Source organism: Callithrix jacchus, chromosome 19 (genome assembly GCF_049354715.1).
Source record: "Callithrix jacchus isolate 240 chromosome 19, calJac240_pri, whole genome shotgun sequence".
NCBI classification, from domain to species: domain Eukaryota; kingdom Metazoa; phylum Chordata; class Mammalia; order Primates; family Cebidae; genus Callithrix; species Callithrix jacchus.
The window spans coordinates 16,194,202-16,216,949 of NC_133520.1; the positions used below are offsets into that span (position 1 = coordinate 16,194,202).

At 47.6% G+C, this 22,748-nt stretch overlaps 1 pseudogene; it reads right to left on the minus strand.

The window, feature by feature from the left end:
• Window positions 1-242: 242 nt before the first annotated feature.
• LOC118149588 (U6 spliceosomal RNA) lies at window positions 243-338 on the minus strand (annotated as a pseudogene).
• Between the last annotated feature and the right edge of the window lie 22,410 nt (window positions 339-22,748).

Sequence of the window (22,748 nt, forward strand, 5' to 3'; positions counted from 1 at the left end):
CTTTTTCTGTGCAGAAGCTCTTAAGTTTAATTAGGTCCCATTTGCCTATTTTGGTTTTTGTTGCCAGTGCTTTTGGTGTTTTAGTCATGAAGTCCTTGCCTGTGCCTATGTCCTGAATGGCATTGCCTAGGTTTTCTTCTAGAGTTTTTATGGTGTTAAGCCTCATGTTTAAATCTTTAATCCATCTAGAGTTAATTCTTGTATAAGGTGTAAAGAAAGGATCCAGTTTCAGCTTTCTGCCTAAAAATATGGAATGCTTCACAAATTTGCCTGTTATCCTTGCACAGAAGCCATGCTAATCATTCCAGTTTTAGTATATGTGCTGCTGAAGCGAGCACAAAGTATAATACTTATAATAATTGGCCAGGTGTGGTGGCTCATGAATGAGCCTGTAATTCCGGCACTTTGGGAGGCCAAGATGGGAGCATTGCTTGAGCCTAAGAGTTCGAGACCAGCCTGGGAAACATAGTGAGACCCTGTTTCTATGGAAATTTTAAAAAATTAGCTGGACATGATGGTGCACACCTATAGTCCTAGCCATTCAAGAGGCTGAGGCAGGAAGATCGCTTGAGCACAGGAGTACAAGGCTTCAGGGAGCCATGATCATGCACTCCAACCCAGGCAACAGAGCAAGACCCTGTCTCAAAAAAAATTATAAAATCTTCAGCAGCCTGGATTACTCCTCTTGGATTGCAGGAAATCCAGGGGATTCACTGAGATACCTCTTAGTACTTCCACTCCTGATAAAGCAATTACAACTCAATAAGGGCTGTCTAAGAGTTTCAGATCACCACCTTCTCCCCTAGGTATGAGGATCACCCAATCAGCAACCAGTCTAGATGAATCAGCTGAAGTGCCGGAGTGAGGGAGGTGGTGAAGGGAGATGATGAATATCAATTATAGCCTTAGGACCATAACAGTAGCTTGAATGAATCAAGCAGCCTCTTCCATTAGGCCTTCCAGAATTGCAACTGGCCACAACTTTAAAGGGAACTTTATAAATAAATGGGTTTGTATTTCCTTTCTTAGAAAAGAGGTGAAGATGTTTTTTTTAAGAGAATGGCAGCTGCATATTCTAATGTGGGAGCCATCTATAATGGAAAGGCATGTCTTCTCCTCTGGGGCAGTGATTTATTTTTACCAGAATCAATATGCATGGCATATATGGGTTTGCTTTAACTGTCTGTAAGGCTTCAACCAGCACCACCATCTAAAGCTTACAGAAGGTCCTATCCTTTGGCATGTTCCCCCACACAACTTTTCTGACTGGCGAATGGGTAGGCTGTATTGGATATGTCTTCTGATGTCTTCTCAGATTTCCTTGGCCTTGACTGCTGTTGTAGCCAACCAGCTCCACCCAGTCCCACTACACAGGCCTTTCTCTCTGGCTGCTGTTGTATAACCTGAGTGACTAGCTGGTGGATGTACTCTCTGGCTCCTCCTGCCACTTCCACACTTGCATAAACTACTATGTAACAGATGTGAAATCCGGCTTCTGAATGGCCACCAAAGGGTCTGAGTGACATGTTCCAGAAATATAGGGGTTAACTCTCTGAGGAGCAACCATTGGGAAACAGGAGATGGGAGGTTTGGGGGGTTAATTCCCATACCTGCCTTCATTGCTGGATTTCTCCTGGGAGGGTTTCTGCATACAGCCTGTCCAAACACTCACCACATGGTCAAGTGCACACACCTGCCAAGCAACCTGCAGTGTCTTTTGAGACTCATTATAAAGTAGAGGCGGGAGTAGAAACCCACCGCCATGCATTGCTTCCAGCTTTCTTGCCTCAATTCTCTTTCTTCCTACTCTTGCTATTCTGAGTTACCCCCCAAATAATGCATCAGCACTTAATCCTTGATTCAGGCTCTATTTTGAGGGCAGTGGTTCTCAAATTTTGCATTCCTCAGGAGGCTCATTAAAATGCAGATTCTCATTCAGTGAGTCTGAGGTGAGGCCTAAGCTTCTACATTTTTAATAAGCTCTCCCTGATGCTGCTAGTTGAGGACCCCACTTTGAGAACCAAGTTTTAGGGAACCTGGGTTAAGACCCAGCCTTAAGAAAAAAAATTTAAGGCTAGGTGGGCTCATGCCTGTAATTCCAGCACATTGGGAGGCCAAGGCGGGTGGATCACTGAGGTCAGGAGTTCGAGACCAGCCTGACCAACATGGTGAAACCCCATGTCTACTAAAAATACAAAATTACCCAGGCGTGGTGGCACATGCCTGCAATCCCAGCTATTCAGGAGGCTGAGGCAGGAGATTCACTTGAACCCAGGAGGCAGAAGTTGCAGTGAGCTGAGATCGCACCATTGCACTCAGCCCGGGTGACAAGAGCAAAACTCCATCTCAAAAATAAATAATAAAATTTAAAAATTCCAGGTGAGTTAATTATTTACATGAAAAACAAGGCCGGGTGTGGTGGCTCATGCCTGTAATCCCAACACTTTGGGAAGCCAAGGCAGACACATCACTTGAGCCCAGGAGTTTGAGACCAACCTGGGCAACATGGTGAAACCTTGTCTCTACAAAAAATACAAAAATTAGCTGGGCATGGTAGTACATTCCTGTAGTCCCAGCTACTTGGGAGGTTCAGGTGGGAGGATCATCTGAGCCTGGGGAGGTTGAGGCTATAGTGAGCTGTGATGGTGCCACTGCACTCCAGCCAGGGTGACAGAGTGAGACCCTGTCTCAATGAAAAAAATAATACCAGTAAAATAAAGAAAAACAAATGTAAAATTTTTAGAGGAAAATGACCCAGGATCAGGAAAATTTATGGGTAGAATTCTTCATAATAAGCACCAAAGCTGACTCTATTTGCCCACATAGGGAAAAAACGATTTATTAAAAAATGCTGAGTAGCTCACAGAATACCTGGTAGGACTAGAGAACTATGCTTTAGGCTAAGCTTCCAAGGTCAATATCCAAAACCACATTGCGGAACTGAACCGACGAGGAATTTCCGCTACTATCTTTGATGCTAGACCACACAACTTGCATTGCCTCCAACCCGACTTTGCTGGTGTGGCCCTTGTTGCCACCTCCAATGTCATTTCTGTGTAGAGCTCCACCTAATACACTCAGTGGACTCTGAATTCCAGACTACTCAGCCATCAGCCGCCATTCTCACCAGCGTTTAGTGCACAGCCTGTTCCTCCCATGGCTTTATTGTGGCATCTCACATGGTGAATGTGACTGGTAGAACCCAGGTAACTTACTTGTGTCCTACCTACAAAGAAGACTGGGAAGGGAGTTTTCTAGATTTTATCTTAGGGAAAAAGGATTCACATGGTGGGAAATTCCACAGTGTTCAAAAGAGGTTACATCCCATTACAGGGTTTTTTTATGTTTTTTTGAGATGGAGTTTCTCTCTTGCTACCCAGGCTGGAGTGCAATGGCGCGATCTCCGCCTCCTGGGTTCAGGCAATTCTCCTGCCTCATCATCCTGAATAGCTGGGATTACAGGCACGCGCCACCATGCCCAGCTAATTTTTTGTATTTTTAGTAGAGACGGGGTTTCACCATGTTGACCAGGATGGTCTCGATCTCTTGACCTCGTGATCCACCCGCCTCGGCCTCCCAAAGTGCTGGGATTACAGGCCCGGCCCATTACAGGGTTTTTATATGAAAAAAAAAAAAATACATTTAAAAAAAAAAGGTTGCACAATTCTAAAACTATTTTAGATGTCTTATAAGACTGAACAAAGAAGTGAATATACTGATAGTTTGGAGACAGTGTTCTCACTATGGAAGAGATATACAAATATGGAATGAGGGGGACACAACCCCACAAAAGCCTGTAGCTCTGAGTCAAGCAGCAGAGATAGATATTTTTAAAGGAATTTAAAATTTAGAAAAAAAGGAACCCTGTGGGATGAATTGGAGTTGTAGGTATTGATAAGAACTTATTTCTAAAATATGTGTACGTGCGTGTATATGTGTAGAGATATATGCATGCTTGTATGTATGATATATGTACATTTACTAGTGCCATATGCTGAAAAGGCCAAGAAGTAAAGATGCCCCAGTCGCAATGAGCAAGCCTGGAACCCATATGTTGGTTTTCAAATATCATTCAGAAACCCCCCAAAAACAAACCAGACAAAACCCAGGGATCCTTGGTGAAATGGTCAATTTGATGGCAGGTGCAAGGTACGTACAGGATGAGCCCAGATTGCCTTTGTATTAGGGCTCTCCAGAGAAAAAGAACCTACGGGTTATATAGAGATAATATAGAGGCTATTTATTATAGGAATTGGCTCGAATGGTTGCAGAGGTCAAGAAGTCCCAGGCTCTGTTGTTGCAAGCTGGCAAACTGGTGAAGCGAGTGGTATAATTCAGCCCAAGTCTGAAGGCCTGACAATTGGGGGGGCTGATGGTCTAAGTCCCTAAGCTGATGGTCTGAGTCCAGAAGTCCAGGAACCAGGAGCACTGGCATCCAAGGGCAGGACAAGATGAAAGTCTCAGCTCAAACAGAGAGAGCAGATTCACTTTTCCTCTGCCTTTTTGCTTCATTCAGGCTCTTGGAGGATTGGAGGATGTGACCCACATTAAAAAGGACCATGTGCTTTATTCAGTTCACTGATTTAAATGATCATTTTTCCAGCAATAACTTCATGGACATACCTAGAAATAATATTTTATCAGCTATCTGGGCATCACTTAGCTCGGTCAAATTGGCACCCAAAATTAACTATCACAATCGTATTCTGTCAGAAAGCACCTGCTTAAAAAATAATAATGGCATTTCACAAAGACACAAGGAGAAAGAGTTAGCTTCCACTGCTCAAATCTGAAACACTTTCAGTACAAAATAACAACGCTAATGAATTACAAACCATTGGGAAGCAAAATAGGAATCCATGAGTCCATATTGGTTATAAATAGATAAACAAATAAATCGGGAAGAAGGGAAGATTCTTGCGTAGAGTACAATGCCAGTGTGGAGAGAGTACTAGGGTTAGAAAAATCATCATTTGGCAACCATTGAAATGAAGTCTACTTTAGGCAAGAATCAGAAACAGATCCTAAATCTGGGGGGCGGGGTATTCGGATGAGGAGTAGGCTATGCCTGATATTTAAGTGTCTTCCTCCAGATTTCTTATTAGTTGCAAGGGGAAAAATAGTAACTATTCAGTTGAATAGTAATACAACAGGTGTAACTTTTGACCAGGTGATCAAAATTAACCCCGCTCTTGAAGGACAGATGGGCATCATATGTATTCAGAAGTGATGCCCTGAGAAGGATACAACGTTCCTCATGCAATATTCTGGCCGAGAATCCATAGCATGAATCTAGTCATGAAAAGAACATCAGCCGGGCATGGTGGCTCACGACTATAATCCAAGCACTTTGGAGGCCAAGGCGGGCGGATCACCTGAGGTCAGGAGTTCGAGACCAGCCTGACCAATATGGAGAAACCCCGTCGCTTCTAAAAGTACAAAATTAGCCGGGCATGGTGGTGCATGCCTGTAGTCCCAGCTACTTGGAAAGGCTGAGGCAGGAGAATCACTTGAACCTGGGAGGCAGAGGTTGTGGTGAGCCGAGATTGCACCATTGCCCTCCAGCCTAGGCAACAAAGCAAAACTCTATGAAAGAAGGAAAGAAAGAAAGGAAGGAAGGAAAGAAGGAAGGAAGGAAGGGAGGGAGATCAGACCAATCCAAAATAAAGACGTTTCATATTTTTTTAAAACTGCATATTTGGCCGGGTTCACACCTGTAATCCCAGCACTTTGAGGGGCCAAGGAGAGTGGATTGCGAGATCAGCAGTTCGAGACTAGCCTGACCAATATGATGAAACCCCGTCTCTACTAAAAATACAAAAATCTGCGGGGCATGCCTGTCATCCCAGCTACTCAGGAGGCTGAAGCAGGAGAATCGCTTGAACTTGAGAGGTGGAGGTTGCAGTGAGCCGAGATTGCGCCACTGCACTCTAGCTGGTAACAGAATGAGACTCCATCTCAAAAAAAAAAAAACCCTGCATATTTAAGGTTGGACACAGTGGCTCCCGCCTGTAATCCCAGCACTTTGGGAAGCCGAGGTGGGCAAATCACAAGGTCTGGACATCGAGACCATCCTGGCCAACATGGTGAAACCCCGTCTCTACTAAAAAGACAAAAAAATTAGCTGGGTGTGGTAGCATGCGCCTGTAATTCCAGCTACTCAGGAGGCTAAGGCAGGAGAATCACTTAAACCCTGGAGGCAGAGGTTGCAGTGAGCCAAGAATTTACCACTACAGTCAAGCCTGGTGACAGCAAGACTCCATCTCAAAAAAAAGAAAAAAAACTGCATATTTAAAAACTGTCCAGGCCGGGCACAGTTGCTCACACCTGTAATCCCAGCACTTTGGGAGGCTGAGGCGGGTGGATCTCTAGGTCAAGAGATTGAGACCATCCTGGTCAACATGGTGAAACCCCGTCTCTACTAAAAATATAAAAAATTAGCTGGGCATGGTGGCGCGTGCCTGTAGTCCCAGCTACTCAGGAGGCTGAAGCAGGAGAATTGCCTGAACCCAGGAGGCAGATGTTGCAGTGAGCCAAGATCGCGCCATTGCACTCCAGCCCAGGTAACAAGAGCGAAACTGCGTCTCAAAAAAAAAAACCTGTCAATGCGATAAAAGACAAAAGCTGTAGAAATGTTTCAAATTGAAAAAGACTAAAGAGAGATAATGGTAATAGATAACTATAGACTGGATCTTGACCTGCAGGAAAAAATACAAATTATATTATTGAATCAATTGACAAAAATTGAAATATACATGTTTGATTAGATACAAAGTATTGTTTTCATGTTAACTAATAACTACCCATTTATTAACAACCTTAGTGATAAAAGAAAATATTCTTAGTCATAGGAAATACTAAAATACATAGAGAAAAAGGGGCATAATATTTGCTACTGGTAAAGGGTATATGGGTGTTCTTTGTACTACTCTTATTCTCGCCTCTTTTCTGTAAGTTTTAAATTATTTCTGAATAAAAAGTTTCTTTTTTGGTTGGTTTTTTTTTTTTTTTTTGAGACAGAGACTTGCTCTGTCACCTATCTTGGCTCACTGCAACCTCCGCCTCCCAAGTTCAAGCAATTCTCCTGCCTCAGCCTCCCGAGTAGCTGGGACTACAGGCGTGCACCACCACACCCACCTAATTTTTGTATTTTTAGTAGAGATGGGGTTTCACCATGTTGACCAAGATGGTCTCAATCTCTTGACCTGGTGATCCGCCTGCCTCAGTCTCCCAAAGTGCTGGGATTACAGGAGTGAGCCACCGCGCTCGGCCCCTGAATAAAAGGTTTTTAAGGGTAGGAACTGAAAATACATAATAAATATCCACTATAATAACCCTGTGAGATACATGTTAATATTACAGTTTTACAAAAGAAGAAACAGGATTAAAAAGTTAGGTAACTTGCAAGGTAATGTAACTAGTAAGTGTCAGAACTGGGAATTAGACCTCGATCATTTAAATAAAATTATTTCCTTTTTCCTTTTCTTTCTTTTCCTCTGTAATAGCAGGAAGAACATGGATTTAAATGTTAATCACAGACACTTCCCAGATGTCCCGATGATGAAAGAGTGTGTACTGCCCTGTTGCTTCAAACTTTTGCCTCCAAGGGAAGTGCCTGGAATTTCAGTTATCTCCATCTCCAGCCTATCTCCTGTAGAGGGAGGTGGGGGAGGGATATGGCAGACAATTAGAAACTAAATGACCAAGGCCAGGGGAAAGAACCAAACTAGGATCTGAGTAATCCCCTGGAGAGCCTCAGGCCTAGATAATGGTTCTTCCTGCAGGTTTAGGGTTCTGGGGTGCTTTGAGGACATTTGGTGAGAGGGAGCAGAAATTTAAGCCTTTCTTGGATGACAGCTGCTTTTTGTCCAGAGAAGAGGATCATCTGCTGTAAAATGACTGCGTTCTCTTACAATGGCAGCCTTCAGGGAGAAACCTGCCGTCACCTTCCTAGCATGCGGCTGCAGGCTCTGTGCCTGCCCTTCCTAGGAAAGCAGCCCTCCTTCAGCTACTCAGGGCCCGCCTCTGCGGGGATTTCCCTGACTGATTTATACAGGGAGAAGCTGTTGCCCAGATGCCTTGGGACAGCAGGGATGGTGTGGGGAAGCTCCCCTTTGGGCTCCCTGGCACTTCAGAAAGACAAAAATGGAAAGAGTTTAATAAGATAGCATCTTTACTCCAAGGGAAATGAGAACACACTGCTACAGGCCTGTCCGTCAGATGAGCAAGACTTGAAGCAGTTGAGCTGGAGGCATGGCCCTGGGATAGTACAGGAGCCACATGGGGAGTTTCTTTTTTTTTTTGAGATGGAGTTTCACTCTTGTTACCCAGGCTGGAGTGCGATCTTGGCTCACCACAACCTCACAACCTCCGCCTTCTGGGCTCAAGCAATTCTCCTGCCTCAACCTCCCAAGTAGCTGGTACTACAGGCGCATGCCACCATGCCCAACTAATTTTTGTATTTTTAGTAGAGACAGGGTCTCACCTTGTTGACCAGGATGGTCTCGATCTCTTGACCTCGTGATCCACCCGCCTCGGCCTCCCAAAGTGCTGGGATTATAGGGGTGAGCCACCGCGCCCGGCTGATTGGCAAAGTTCTAAAAGGTAGCAGGGGATGTTCTGTGGAGCTCAAGGGCATGGCTGGGAGGTGAAGAAATGACCAGGAAGGGGTGAGAGCAGCAGTGATCTCACCCCTGGAAGACAGGCATCAAACAGCCTCCTCCTCTGTTCATGAGGAATTGGAAGGCATAATCAGTAAGAGCGTTTGTAATAACACACTCAAAGTCCTACTCAATGCTTAATAGCTGTGTGCAGAAATTCCAGTGGGTCCATTTTTAGTTGGGGCTAATTAGGGTTAAAAACTCTCCAGGCTGCCCAAAATACTCTCAGCAAGGCTCCCCGAGGAGGGTTTATTTACCGCACTGCTGATTAAGGAACAGTTTATCTGCTCTGGGTCATCTTTCACCAAAGCCTTTTATCAGTGTGTTTTTTTGACTGCTGATGGTTTGTTTTATTTTTTAAATAAATGAGAACAGATTATTTGTGTTCCAAGACCATGACTCAAGTTAGCTGTTTGCCAGCTGCGAGGGAGACAGAGCCGGATCCTCTGGGGCCAGCCCTCCCTTTGTAGAGCTGGAGGGAAGTCACAAGGATAAAAGAGTGAAAAATGAGGAGACAAAAATTCACTTATTTCCACGTCTTGCTGGGGAGCAGCGCAGTGGGACAGCGATGATCTGGGGAGGACTAGCCCAAAGAAGAATGAATGGGCTAGAGACTGATATGTTGGTTAAGGTAACAGCAGATGCTGTAACAGGTAGGCCCTGGAGGAGGGAAGGCCAGAAACAAAGTGGCAAGGGACGAAGAGGTAGAGCAGAGGGAGGCATCCAAGGCGGTGCATCGTCGTAGATTTCTCTGAGAAACTGAAGACGTCTGTGTGCAGCATCTTAAAGGGAGGAGCGGAGGAGAGGACCTGAGTGAAGCTGTACTCTCTGCTGGATTCAAACTGGATTCAAACTGGATTCCTTGCTGGATCTGGGCAGATCAAGGAAAAGCTTGAAGGATGTGACTTAAGGAAGAACCTTCTACTGAAAGAACCAGGAGACCCTAAAATGCGTTTTCTGAACAGATAATAGAGATGCCTTTTGTGTAGAGGGTAGCACTCACTGGATTTGGGGTCAGCCCCATCACTAACTCGTGGATACTCCTGGGCATGGCCCCTCCCCCAAAGTGCTGGGATTACAGGCTTGAGCCACCGCCCCCGGCCATTCCTTTTTCTCAAGCTTGGCTGCACGTGAGAATCACCTGGGAGCTGCTAAAAAGCCCGATGCTGAGTCTGCAACCCAGACGGTTCCGATCAGAGTCTTTAGGAGTGGGGTCCACCGCTGGAACACTGTACATGATCGAGTTGGGACCTTGCAGAGCTAGCTGATGTCTAAAGGCCTCCACCAGCCCTGACACTCATTAAGTCTTTATTTTTTCGAAACAGTTTCATTCTGTTGCCCAGGCTGGAATGCAGTGGTGCGATCTGAGCTCACTGCAACCTCTGCCTCCCAGATTCAAGCAATTCTCCTGCCTCAGCCTCCCAAGTGGCTGAGATTACAGGTCCCCGCTAAATTTTGTATTTTTAGTACAGATAGGGTTCACCAGGCTTGTTTCAAACTCCTGACCTCAGGTGATCCACCCGCCTCACCTCCCAAAGTTCTGGGATTACAGGCATGAGCCACTACCTCCGGCTTCATTAAGTCTTTAAGGAAAGAAAAGAGGGGAGTGGTTGGCAGGCAGGCCTCAGTAGAAGCAAAGCATGGATCAGACAGCTTCTTGAGGGTTCCACATTCCATAAAATTCAATGGTTTGAGAGCCCGTGTGAATGGGCACTTGCTGCCAACTGCTTCTTCCCATTAATTTACTCCACAAATATTTATTGAGCATCTACTATGTGCCTGGCGCTGTTGTAGACTCCAGGGATACAACAGGACCCTCTCCTGTGTTCAGTTATTGGGAGAGACCTGAAACCACAAAACTAAAGAAGAGTTCAGGGTGCTGCTGAGAATGGGAAGGAAAGGAAAATTTGGGAATGTGATTCACACAGTTTTTCAAACACATACATTATTTGCTCAAACCCCTAAGATCACTCTGGATCTGTCCTCGTCCCATTAATCTCATCTTCCTTTCCTCCTTCAACTCTGGGATCAGATATATTTGGATTTAGCAAGCAACTGTAGGGTCAAAAAAATTCTGCTCCCTGATTTCAAATCAGCATGAGCTCCCAGGTACATATCGGGTCTTCCCAACTGAAATACGAGCTCCTCACAGTTCAATATTGGGCCTTGCATCTTTGGGGAGCAGATGGTATAGTTTAGAGTGTGAGGGCTGAGACCGATGGCCTCTTACTAGAGACTATTACTGTGTGGCCTTGGGCAGAATACCTAACAGCACCCCAGTCACCTGACAGCTTGCATCTGCAAAATGGGGGTGTAATAAGACCACCTTTTGCTAACTTTTAGATCGTTGTGAAGAGAATTGTCTAAATTAATATAGGCAAAGGAGTTACTAACAAAGGCTGGCACATGATCAGCAATCAGTTCGTGGTGACTGTTGTTATCCTGGAGTAGAAGATGTTAAAAGTGCTTGTTCTGATGAAGCTTATGAAGTATGTCATGGTGGTATCTGCTCTTTCTCATTTCCCATCAAAGCAGGGAGCTGATATGTTGATTAAGGTAACAGCAGATGCTGTAACAGGTAGGCCCTGAAATCCCAGCGGCTTCATTCAATAGGCGTCCACTCTTCTCTCATGTAAAGTCTGATGGGCATGGGGATGGGGTGCTGAGCTCCATACAACCATTTAGGGTGGCAGAGGTGCCATCATCTTCAAGGCATGAATCCCGAGGCATCCCAGGGCTTGACATCCCAGTGACACACCACATGAGGGAGGGAGTGCAGGGTCACATGGAAGGCTCCTGCTGGCCAGGGAGTGGCATCACTGCCACCTGGATTCCACCAGTCAGAACTCAATCGCATGCCACAGGCACCTGGGAAAGGTAGCCTGGAGGAAGTGCAGGAGGGGCTGCCATGGTCTCAATGCTATGTTCCCCCAAAATTCACATGCTCAAATCTAATCCCCAATGTGAAAGTAGGAAGAGGTGGCTTTCTTAGGAGGTCACGAGGGATTAGTGCCCTTATAAGAGGGATCTCAGAGAGCTGGCTCACCCCTTCTACCACGTGAGGATGCAGCAAGAAGCCTCTATGAGGCGTGGGCTGTCGTCAGACACCAAAGCTGCCAGCAACTTGATCTTGGACTTCTCAGTCTCCAGAACTATGAGAAATAAATGTCTTGGGTTTCTAAGCCAGCCAGCTTATGGCATTTTTGTTATAGCAGTTCAAACAGACGAAGGCAGGAGCCTCTAGGACTCGGCCTCCAGGGTCCTCTTAGTGGGCTCGACTGTCTCCTGTCTCAGGTGCCCAGACCTGCAGTGGCTGTCCTGTCTGCGACTTGCGCTAGGGCCACTGTCCATGCATGGGGCTCACTCTTCCCGTCTCCTTCTCTAACCTTCTCCAGTTACTTTCTCCTCTCCAAGGGTTTCTACCCTCTATTGAGTTCCTGTGATTGGAGAAAGGCTCATTGTTAGACCATGGAAGCCTTGGTGGAGAAGTGCCCTAGGAATTTAGCGACAAGGGATGATGAAGGGTGGAGCTGGTAGAGCAACCTTCCAGGGAGGAGAGCCATGGCCACCTCCACCTGCTTCCCGTGAGACCAGGAGAGCACAATCCCAGGCTGCCAGGCTCCCAGGAGCCCGCAAGGGGCTCTGAGCCGCTGATGCTCTCTCTGATCAGCAGCCGGCATACCACCTAGGAACTTAGGAATGCAAACTCTCAGCCCCCTCCCAGACCAGCTAAATCAGAAACTCAGCTCAGAAAAGTCAGTAAACCTGCCCTAAGTCACACAGCAAGTAAGAGACAGGACAAAAGCATTTGAACAAAACTTTCAGGTGATTGTGGTGCACGCAAGTCTGCCAGTCGCTGCTGCAGGGTCCGGGCCCGAGGGAGTGGCGCAAATGGGAAAGTGGTTCTGACTGCCCCCTGTGGCCAACAAAGTGAACAACAGCCAAGCCTCTCGCTCTGGGGACAAACTTTTGGTGTTGAGGTGGCAGCAATGACATGTAGAAAATTAGGAAGCAAATTCTGGAAGGCACTGGGAACCCCACAATGCCCTGCATGGAGCTTACCTGGGTCTGCCTTTTGGATAGTTTTTAAGACTTGAACTAGAGTCCGGCCCAGAGCCAGACCCAAAGTCTGTTTCCAGAAGAGTGAACCCACCTGTATTTACATTTCATAGGGACTAGCCACAGCTGGCTGGAAGAGGCATCTGTGGTTGGACCGATGAACCCATCAGGGATCAGGCTTCAAAATGCTGCCATCATCCTCAGGGGATACCAGGGGAGGCAGAGTCACTTCTTCCCTGGGAGAGCACAGAACTCCAAGCTGGGAGTGCAGAGTAGAGCCTAGGATGTGAGGGAGGAGAAGCAGCAAAGCCACTGCCCAGCTGATCCAGAGGAAGGACAGATGGGGCCCTGGAGCAGCATGCGGCAGCTCGGCCACCACGAGCCCAGATGCCAGTGCCCAGCCCCTCTGAGCCCGAGATGGTGGTCCCCGGATGCCCCACTGTTCTCCTGGATGCACCACATGGGCCAAAGCCCCTGAGTATGGATCACTCAAATGTAACGTGGTTTTTAAAGATACATTTCTGGCCACAGACTTGAAAGTACATAACAGCTGTTAAAATAAACATGAGAAAGCCTGAGTGGATCTGTGCTTTACACTTTATTCAACACAAAACTGTCATCAAAGAGCCTCACAGAGAGAACCTCAGGTTCTTTTTGTTTGCTTGTTTGTTTATTTTGTTTTTTGAGATGAAGTCTCACTCTGTCGCCAGGCTGGAGTGCAGTGGCATGATCTTGGCTCACTGCAACCTCCGTCTCCTGGGTTCAAGCGATCCTCCTGCCTCAGCCTCCTGAGCAGCTGGAACTACAGGCATGCAGCACCGTGCCCAGCTAATTTTTTTTTGTATTTTTAGTAGAGATGGGGTTTCACCATGTTGTCCAGGATGGTCTCAATCTCTTGACCTCGTGATCTGCCTTCCTTGGCCTCCCAAAGTGCTGGGATTACAGGCATGAGCCACTGTACCTAACCTAACCTCTGGTTCTTTCCAGGTATCTGACTCAGGAGTCCGTGGGTATGACTTGCTGGACTTTTGCCATGTCAGAAGACCCCAAGGACCCTCCAATTTAAGAATCACCAGTATGGCTATCATTGTCATTATAACCAGAAGCCCAGAGTGTCCACCTCTCCACCCTGGAAGATAGATATACCTTGGAAGATACACCTTGGCCAGTGACAGGGCCTGGGGATGATACACCAGGAGAGAGTATATACCTATATCAGAGCCCTGATCTGCTGCAGTCCTATCACCCACGTAGAGAAGATACACCTCACTCTGAGGCCCTGAAGATGAGGCTGGTTCAGAACAGGGGGCGCCTTGAAGGCACCAGGGCAGCTGCCCAACAGGCTGGATGTAAAATGTCCCCGGCTCCATGGAATAATCCAGGCAATTGTGCCTCAGGCCTGGGAGGCAGAAAAGCCAGCAGCAGTTCCATGCCAGGTGGAAGACAGCCTATATCTGATGCCCTCAGGTTGGCCATCAGCACAGACTCCTCCTTGGAGATGGCCCTCTGTGTCATGGGGATGGACTGGCACCTGCCTGAGGCTAAGGCTGCTCACAGCCACCCCCTGCTCAAGGTAGATTGACCTTCCCTTTCCCCTGGAAGCTGGATGAGACAGGAAAAGCCTGCCCTGGGAATCTCAACAGTGGGACCCACCGGGGCCTGAGTTTACTTTTCTGCAAAATGGCTGTATGAGTGAGGCTCCAGGCTTCTTTATAGGAGGCGCTTATGAACACCAATGTACCCTAAAGAAGGGGAGCAGGGTGCTAGAAAATGGCCTGGAAACACAGGTACACTCTTTTGGCTTTGCCATTTCTTGTTATTACAGATTGTTTATTATTTTTACGCCAATACATCTGGTACAAGTGAGTCTTCAGTTCTTCACAGAAATAGTATGAACATCAAATGCAAACAGTATTATTCTATTTGTTTTCATAATTGAATTCTGAATTCTAGGTCATGATAAAGTTGCTGACATTCAGTCAAACTCAGTACAAAATTGACATTTCAAACATTTAGGCATAAACCAACAAGATATCTCAGTACAGTTGTCTTTTGCTTAGATTATAGGCTAACTAGAGATGGCTTGGGAGCCTTGGGGACCAGGAACAAGGGCACTACGGAGCTCCTCCCAGACATCTCTTGCTGCTGCCACTGGTTGGGTGACTCAAGCCTGCCTCCCTCAAGGGGTGTTGCAATGTTCAAATGAGATCATGTAGATGAAGATGAAGCCCTTCAGGAACTGTCAAGCTCTCCACAGACGGAGCATGTGCTTAGCCCCTCCTGCAGTAAGACCCAACCCTCTAGCCAAGAGCCTGACCAGCATTGCTTGCCGATGACACAGTTAAGTAATAATTTTTGTATTTTTAGTAGAGATGGGGCTTCACCATGATAATGTCCCCTGGGACCCCTTCTGCACAAGAGCCACCAAGGAGCACTTTCCTAACCCTGGACCATGCACCAGCTGGTTGTCTGGGCATCTTTCCAAGCCAGGGACTTGGTCAGATCTGCCAAGCCCCCTAAAGCACTATTTTCAGGGGGAACCTCCCTACCCATCAACAGCCCAGGTGGTCCTCCAAAGAGGTGGGCAGAGCCTTCAAAGGCTCGAGGGCTTCATTCTAATGGGTCAGTAGTCCTCGAAAGGGGACCACTGCCCAATTATTGCAGGAACATGGGGATGCCTGTGAAAAATGAAATTCCAGGACCCATCCTGGGTCTAAGGAAGCCATTTTTGGGAGTGAGCTTGAGCAATCTGTGTCGTTTTTTTTTTTTTAAATCATAAGCACTTCTGTTTATTGATGTGCACACTAAATTTGAGTTTTGGAAAAGAACTGTCATGAGATCTGGGCCCCTGCCCAGAACAGACTTCTTGTGAACCATTCAAATTCTAGAGAATCTTTCTCATTTCTAAAGAGCCCACCTTGTTTTGGAGGATAAGGAAGTGACAGGAATGCAAAAAACATATCAGCCAAGTGTCCTCTGGGAAGAGTCAGTGGAGACAGTGCAGGAAGAAAACCCGAGATAAAAAGGAGGAGTGGGGAGGTCAGGTTTCAAAGGCACTGGCAGCTTTTGCTAGGGGCAGAAACTCCTGTCCAAGATAGAAAACTAGAGGAGGTCTGACTAGGAGGACAAGTGGGTGCCCCATCAGACTCCGCCCAAACTTCAGCTCCGCCATGCCATTTCCTCCATCACTCCCTCCCCAGCACACTCTTCCCTCTGCAGAGTAGTGCTTGCTACTGTGCCACAGCACACCGTGTGGCCCTCCTTAGCACTTTGTCATCTTTGAAGTTCTCCACGTGTCTGTACTCACTAGGCTAAAAGAGCTACATGAGGTCTTGCTTGGCTCTGCAACCCCAACCCCTGGCCCAAAGTGCTGTTAGATGTGTGTTGAATGAATAAAAGCAAATTCCATAATCAATTTGTGGAACAAACACCCAAAGGAAGGAATTAATTTTAAGAGATAATTTAAAGAGAGAACAAAGGTCGGGTGCAGGGGCTCACACCTGTAATCCCAGCACTTTGGAGGGCCAAGGTGAACAGATCACCTGAGGTCAGGAGTTCGAGACCAGCCTGACCAACATAGTGAAACCCTGTTTCTACTAAAAATAAAAAATTAGCCGGGAGTGGTGATGGGTACCTGTAATCCCAGCTACTTGGGACGCTGAGGCAGGAGAATCACTTGAATCTGGGAGGTGGAAGTTGCTGTGAGCCAAGATTGCGCCATCACACTCCAGTCTGGGCGACAGAGCAAGACTGTCTCAAAAAAAAAAAAGAGAGAGAGCAAAAAAGAAAAAAGAAGTCTTTATTATACAACCATTATCCTTATGAATAACATAGGGAAAAAAATCAAGGAAAGATTAGATGAACCCATCAATAGTTCTAGAAGCGAATAATTCAGGGAAGTGGTGTCCTGTGAGTCTGGCCCAGCGTGGCAGTCCTGGGGATCACTAGGTAATTTCTGGAGAAAAAAAATACGTATCTATATGGCTATGAACGTCCGTCTTTCCTGCTTCTACTCTTTCAGAGGAAGAGGGCTGCGGTGGAGCCTCGGAATGTTCCCTGCTGGCAGCGGGGGATCTCCTGTGCAGTTTGGGGGCAGGGCCTCTTCTCTCCTTCCCTGCGTCATCTCACTTCGCTGCCCTCCTGGGACTGCATGGAGCGGGTGTCAGTGCTGCCTTTACTGGGCACGAAGTCACTTTCACTACCTTGAGGCCAGGTTTTCCAACCCGTACTTCCCCATCCTCCACTCCCTTCTGACATCCGTTTCGTCCTCCTTTTCTGAATTACCCCAGAGGATAGGGGAGGAGGAAGGTAAGTGTAGGGGAGGGAAGAGTGCTAGGCAGGTCCAGCGCCAGCCAGACACGCTGGAGGAATCAGCCAGGCCCGTGAGGGGGCGCCCGTGGGTGGCTGAAGTTTGTTTCTCCACCGAAGCAGACGCCGGTGGCTTGTGGCTTCCCCCGTCTGGAGACGGCCCGCTGCACCATCTGTGTTCTTTCCCCACCACAGTCACAGATGCACCCACGGGCCTGGAACAGCCTGGCTGCCGGAGAAACAGAATCTCTACCTTGTTCCTCTTCGTGGGGAAATACAAAAGCCGTCCGTCTGTAAAGAAAAGAAGAGCCAGGCCGTCTTTCCAATCAGGCCAGAGGGGGTGTTTCTGAGACAGCCCAGGAGCCACAGTGGGGAGAGGCAGAGGCTGTTCTGGGCCGCCCGGGGAAGCTACTGCAGGGCGGTGCCTTCCGGGTGTGGTCCCAAACCAGCAGCTCCAGCAGGAGCCCAGGGTTCTCTGGGACCTTGTTAGGAACACAGTGTCTTGGGTCCCGCCTCAGACCTACTGTGTTCCTACAAGCCTTCCGGGTGATTCGGAGGCAGCTGCAAGTTCGGGAATGTTGGAAATAGATGCTCGTTGCTGCAAAGAAAAATCAGCGCTGAGACGAAGGATCTTTCAGCAATGCGATTTTCACTTCCTAGACTGCAGGAAGGATAACCTCGCTAGAGCGTACAATGAACAAAGGAAAACACACAAATTTATCCCTTAGGCGTTTGGGGTTGTCCTTACTGCTGGGTCTGATCTCCATTGGCTGGAGCCAGACCTCACAATTTAAACTAAAACGCGACTGGCTAATAACTTAAAACTTTTTTTTTTTTTTTTTGCACATAAAACTTAGACTTTAATATCACCAAGTATGTACACATAGTTTACATTTTGCCAATTGTCATTATTTTTTCATGGTGTATTCAAATCAGTATTAAAATAGTCAGGCACTGCAATTGGTTGAAATGATCAAGTCTCTTTTAATCTCTCTAATTTTTCCTTCCAAGTTGTTTGTTAGAGACAGTGAAACATTTGTTTTACAGTTTCCCAGTTTTTACATTGTATTGATTTCATCGTGATAGAGCATTTGTTCATTAGAGGCTGGATAAATGCTTGATTAATTCCTTTTATTTACCAGTATTCAGAGATATTTCCTTAGCATCCTATATAAGTCACCAGTAGAATTTTGCAAAATTATATCATGGGTTCCTGGATTTAGGTATATTTGATGAATTTCAATCCATTTCAGTTATTTTCTTATTGATGATCAAATTATACCGTCTTTGGCCAGTAAAAGCCTTTTTAAATTGATCCTTGAATCTTTTGCAAGTCACTCCAGTTGTCTTGACAACTTTCTTTTCTTTTTTTGTAAAAGGTAAACTGTAATGGTTACTGCCGAGTTTAAAATGAGGAAACTGAGGCCAGTATAAGAACAATCAGATGCCAATTTATTTATCTCCCAGGTGAGCTTCTTTGGTCCTAAAGAAAGGGGGCCAGAGAAGTCGCTCTTGACTTCTCAGGGCAGGGGGTTTTATGGGGGTTGGGGGGGGGCTGGCCTAGGATGCATGGGATGGGCTGCCATTGGGTAAGCCTTGGCGGGATTTTTTCAATTTTTGCGGGTTCAGCTGCATAGTTTAGTGCTGAGGTCCAAACGCATAGCTTGGTGCTGAGAGTGCCTAGTCTAGTGCTGAATGTAGACCTGGGGGCAGAATGCAGAAGTGGGCGAGGGGAGCCGGCATGGAGGGGCCAGATGTTGAGTAACATGTTCTGCCTGATACACTGTTATCAGGCAGAGAGGGCGGTGGTGTTGTTATCTGGCTCTTAGCAAGGCTATCGGCCTTTCATAAACCATCTAGATTGCTATGAATTAATGTGCAGAATCTTCATCCTAGTAGAGTTACTTGTGACATATGGCGGTTGGCAGGAGGCTTCTTTACTTCCTCACACAGCAGCCTCTCCATAGCCTACTTGAATGTCATCATAACTTGTCATCTGTCTTCCCCTAGGGCGAGTGATCCAAGAGAGAGAAAGGCAGAAGCCGCACTGTCTTTTCTGACTTCCTCTCTTAAGTTTCACATGGTCACTTTCTCTTTTTGTATCTTTGGCTTCTTGTGACTACTATTGTAATATTGAGGTTCAGAGTGCCCTCAGCTCCCTTGAGAGGACGTTTCTCCAGATCCTTGGTCTCCTGCCCTCTCAAGAATGAGAGAGGAGACCACGGACCCGGGCGCGGTGGCTCAAGCCTGTAATCCCAGCACTTTGGGAGGCCGAGGCGGGTGGATCACGAGGTCGCAATATCGAGACCATCCTGGTCAACATGGTGAAACCCCGTCTCTACTAAAAATACAAAAAATTAGCTGGGCATGGTGGCGCGTGCCTGTAATCCAGCTACTCAGGAGGCTGAGGCAGGAGAATTGTCTGAATCCAGGAGGCGGAGGTTGCGGTGAGCCGAGATCGCGCCATTGCACTCCAGCCTGGGTAACAAGAGCGAAACTCTGTCTCAAAAAAAAAAAAAAAAGAAAAAAAGTGTTTGTAGAAAGTGATTCATTTAGAGAGAGAGAGAGAAACCTGAGAAGGAGAGATAAAGAAACAGCTAACTCTCAGAGTGATAGAATCCAGAAAGATGGAATCCAGCAGCTTCCACAGAGTGGAAGAGGTCTTAGAGAAGAAAGAGAGAAAGATGGAGTTTAGGAGGGGAAGACAGGTTTCCACTAGAGTGTGGAAGGGGACCCCAGAGGAGAAATCCAGGAGAGAGAAAGATGGCTTCCACGAAGGGAGTGTTGCGGAAGGGGACCCAAACATGGAGTCCAAAGGGGTGTGGAAGAAGGGGACTTTTAACCCACCTTCTCTAAGACCCCGGGCCAATGAAAGGGTTCCCTAGAACTTCCGCTGGAGTGATTTTTTTTTTTTGAGACAGAGTTTCGCTGTTACCCAGGCTGGAGTGCAATAGCACGATCTCGGCTCACCACAACCTCCGCCTCCTGGGTTCAGGCAATTCTCCTGCCTCGGCCTCCCGAGTAGCTGGGATTACAGGCGCGCACCACCATGCCCAGCTAATTTTTGTATTTTAGTAGAAACGGAGTTTCATCTTGTTGACCAAGATGATCTCGATCTCTTGACCTCGTGTCCACCCGCCTCAGAGTGATTGACTCTTGGTTTCTTGCAATTTCCTTTCCTTCAGCCGCACCAGCAAAGGAAAAAAGCCTTTTGCCGCTGTCACTTTAAAAGCCTCATTTGCAGACACTGCTGGGTGGGCCATGAGTTCCCCTGCCCCGGGCTTTTGGTCGCCATGTTGACCCCACCAGAACCACGTGCTCGGCTGGGCCACGCCCCCAGCCGCTGCCCACACAGGGACCCGCAGAGGGCACAGGCCAAGGACCTGGGGAAGCCTTTTTTACACTGCTGCCTGGGACTGAGGAACACCGGAGAGGCCAAAACCATGCGCCAGGCTGCGTGCTCCCTGGACCCCTGCAGGCTGGGGCTGTACCTCGCCTCTTCCTGCCGTTTTCTCCCAGCCAGTGGTGCTGGTGGCTACGGCTTGAGGCAGGCACCTGGGCGCCCCCGCGGGGCTGGGCCGTGGTCTCCGTGGGTCCGCGTTTCCAGCTGACAAGGAGCGAAAGGCCCGGGGGCAGTGCTCGCCTGCTCCGCCCCACTGGAAGAAACTGCGCTTTTGATTCGGGCCAGCCTCGCAGCCGCTTAATACAGGCTGGGTTGTGCCTCCGAGGCGCCACCGCTCAGGTTCCCCTGGGCAAGCTGCCACTGCTTCCGGTGGGACAGGACAGAACGGGGCTGGTTTTACTCACGGTTTTGAAGTGTTTTGCTCCGGCTGTATCCCTTTCCTGGTGTACCCCTCTCCTCCTGGGGTGGGAGGCAGGAGCTGGGGTACTGGGGGATCATGCTGGGGCCTCCAGTCACCTCTCTACTGGCCAGCTCGCCTAATGTAATAATTGGGGTTCAGGATGACCTCAGCTCCCCGAGAGGACGTTTCTCTGGGTTCTTGGTCTCCTGCCTTCCTAAGAATGAAAGAGGGGACCACGGCACAGTGCGCAATAAATGCCGGACTCAAAAGTGTTTGTAGAAAATGATTTATTTATTTAGTGAGAGAGAAACCAGAAGAGAGAGAAACAGCTAACTCACACTGAGTGAGAGAATCCAGAAAGATGGAATCCAGGAGAGAAAAGCAGCTTCCTCACTGAGTGGAAGGGAATAGAGAGAGAGAGAGAGATGGAGTTTACTAGGGGAAGACAGGCTTCCACGAGAGAGTGTGGAAGGGGACTCCCAGAGGAAATCTAGGAGAGAGAAAGATGAATTCCAGGAAGGGAGTGTTCATGGACGGGGACCCAAACATGGAGTCCCAACTTAAAACTTTTCTAAACAGGTAAAAGCAATGGAGAGCTGGGATATGCCTGTGAGCATGTCCAGCACAGATATCTTGGTTAAAGTACAAGGACATAGGACGTACTGTGTGCCTGTAGACACGGCGTGTCTAACAGCTACACTGGATAGGGCTTAACAAAGTTGTTGGCACACTTATTTAACAAGAAAGGAAACTTTAAAAAGGAACTTTCTATTTCCCACAGGGAACCTCTGGGTTTAGGGATGGCATGGAGTCGGCCCTCTGCCCTGGGGTGGGAGGCAGGAGCTGGGGTACTGGGGGATCATGCTGGGGCCTCCAGTCACAGGCTTCACCCGTTTACCCCAGTGTTGCAGAAATACATAGTACTCTTTTGTGTGTGTGGCTGAGGAGTTCCTGTGGAAGGGAGCCCCACATGGGGCCACTGGACAGGGCCTGGAGCAGCACAGCCCGAGGGCACCCAAGGGATTCCATGAAGGAGCAGCCTTTGGAGAAAAACAACGTGCTCTCTTCCATTTGACAGAAGTGATGTCCTGGACAACTTCTACCTCCAGTTAAGCTGAGTTACCCGGCTGTTCTCGCATAGACCATCCCATGATTTGGCTTCATGCGTCCCTAGAAAGGTCATTGATGGCTAATGTTTCACCACTGCCCCATGCAATGCAGCCTTCCATCCAGGCAGTGGGAGGCTTCTGTGTGTGTGTGTGTGTGTGTGTGTGTGTGTGTGTGAAGTGACTGCTCTGCTACAGGTTTGATGATATGGCTGAAATGAACTGTCACATCCCTGTCCCTTATCCTCAACACCTCACTGCAATCCAGTAAATTTCAGTAATGAGTCTGCAACAGTTCCTGAAATGACCGTAGGGAGGGTGCTTTCCCCATCTGTGGAATGGAAATGGCTCTCTCCAGGCACAGTGCCAGGTGAGGGTCTAGCTACCAGATTTTTAGTGCTTAGGAAAAGTCAGATGTACTTGCAAGCCAAAGAGGCACTGGCCTGAGGCAGAGTCATGTTAAGGACACAAGGAGAGCCAAAGCCTCACTCCGTTTGTCTTACCGGATAATGGAGGCTGGCTGAGCTGTATCTATTCAGCCTAGAGCACGTTAAAATGCAAATACAATTGGGATTATATTTAAGGTTGTTGCCTGTCCTTCATATCTCATTGAGATGAAAGGAGAGAGAATATTTTGACAAACTAGAAGGTGAGCATGAGTTCTGGGATGGACAGGGAAGCATAAGGAGCATAAAACAATCAAACTGGGGCCTCCCAGGCAGTGCAATCCTCTGCTCAAACAATCAGAAAAGCTTTGTCTCATTCCAGCACTGAGAACGGAGTCTATTCCTGCGTGACTGTGTCTGGCAGGA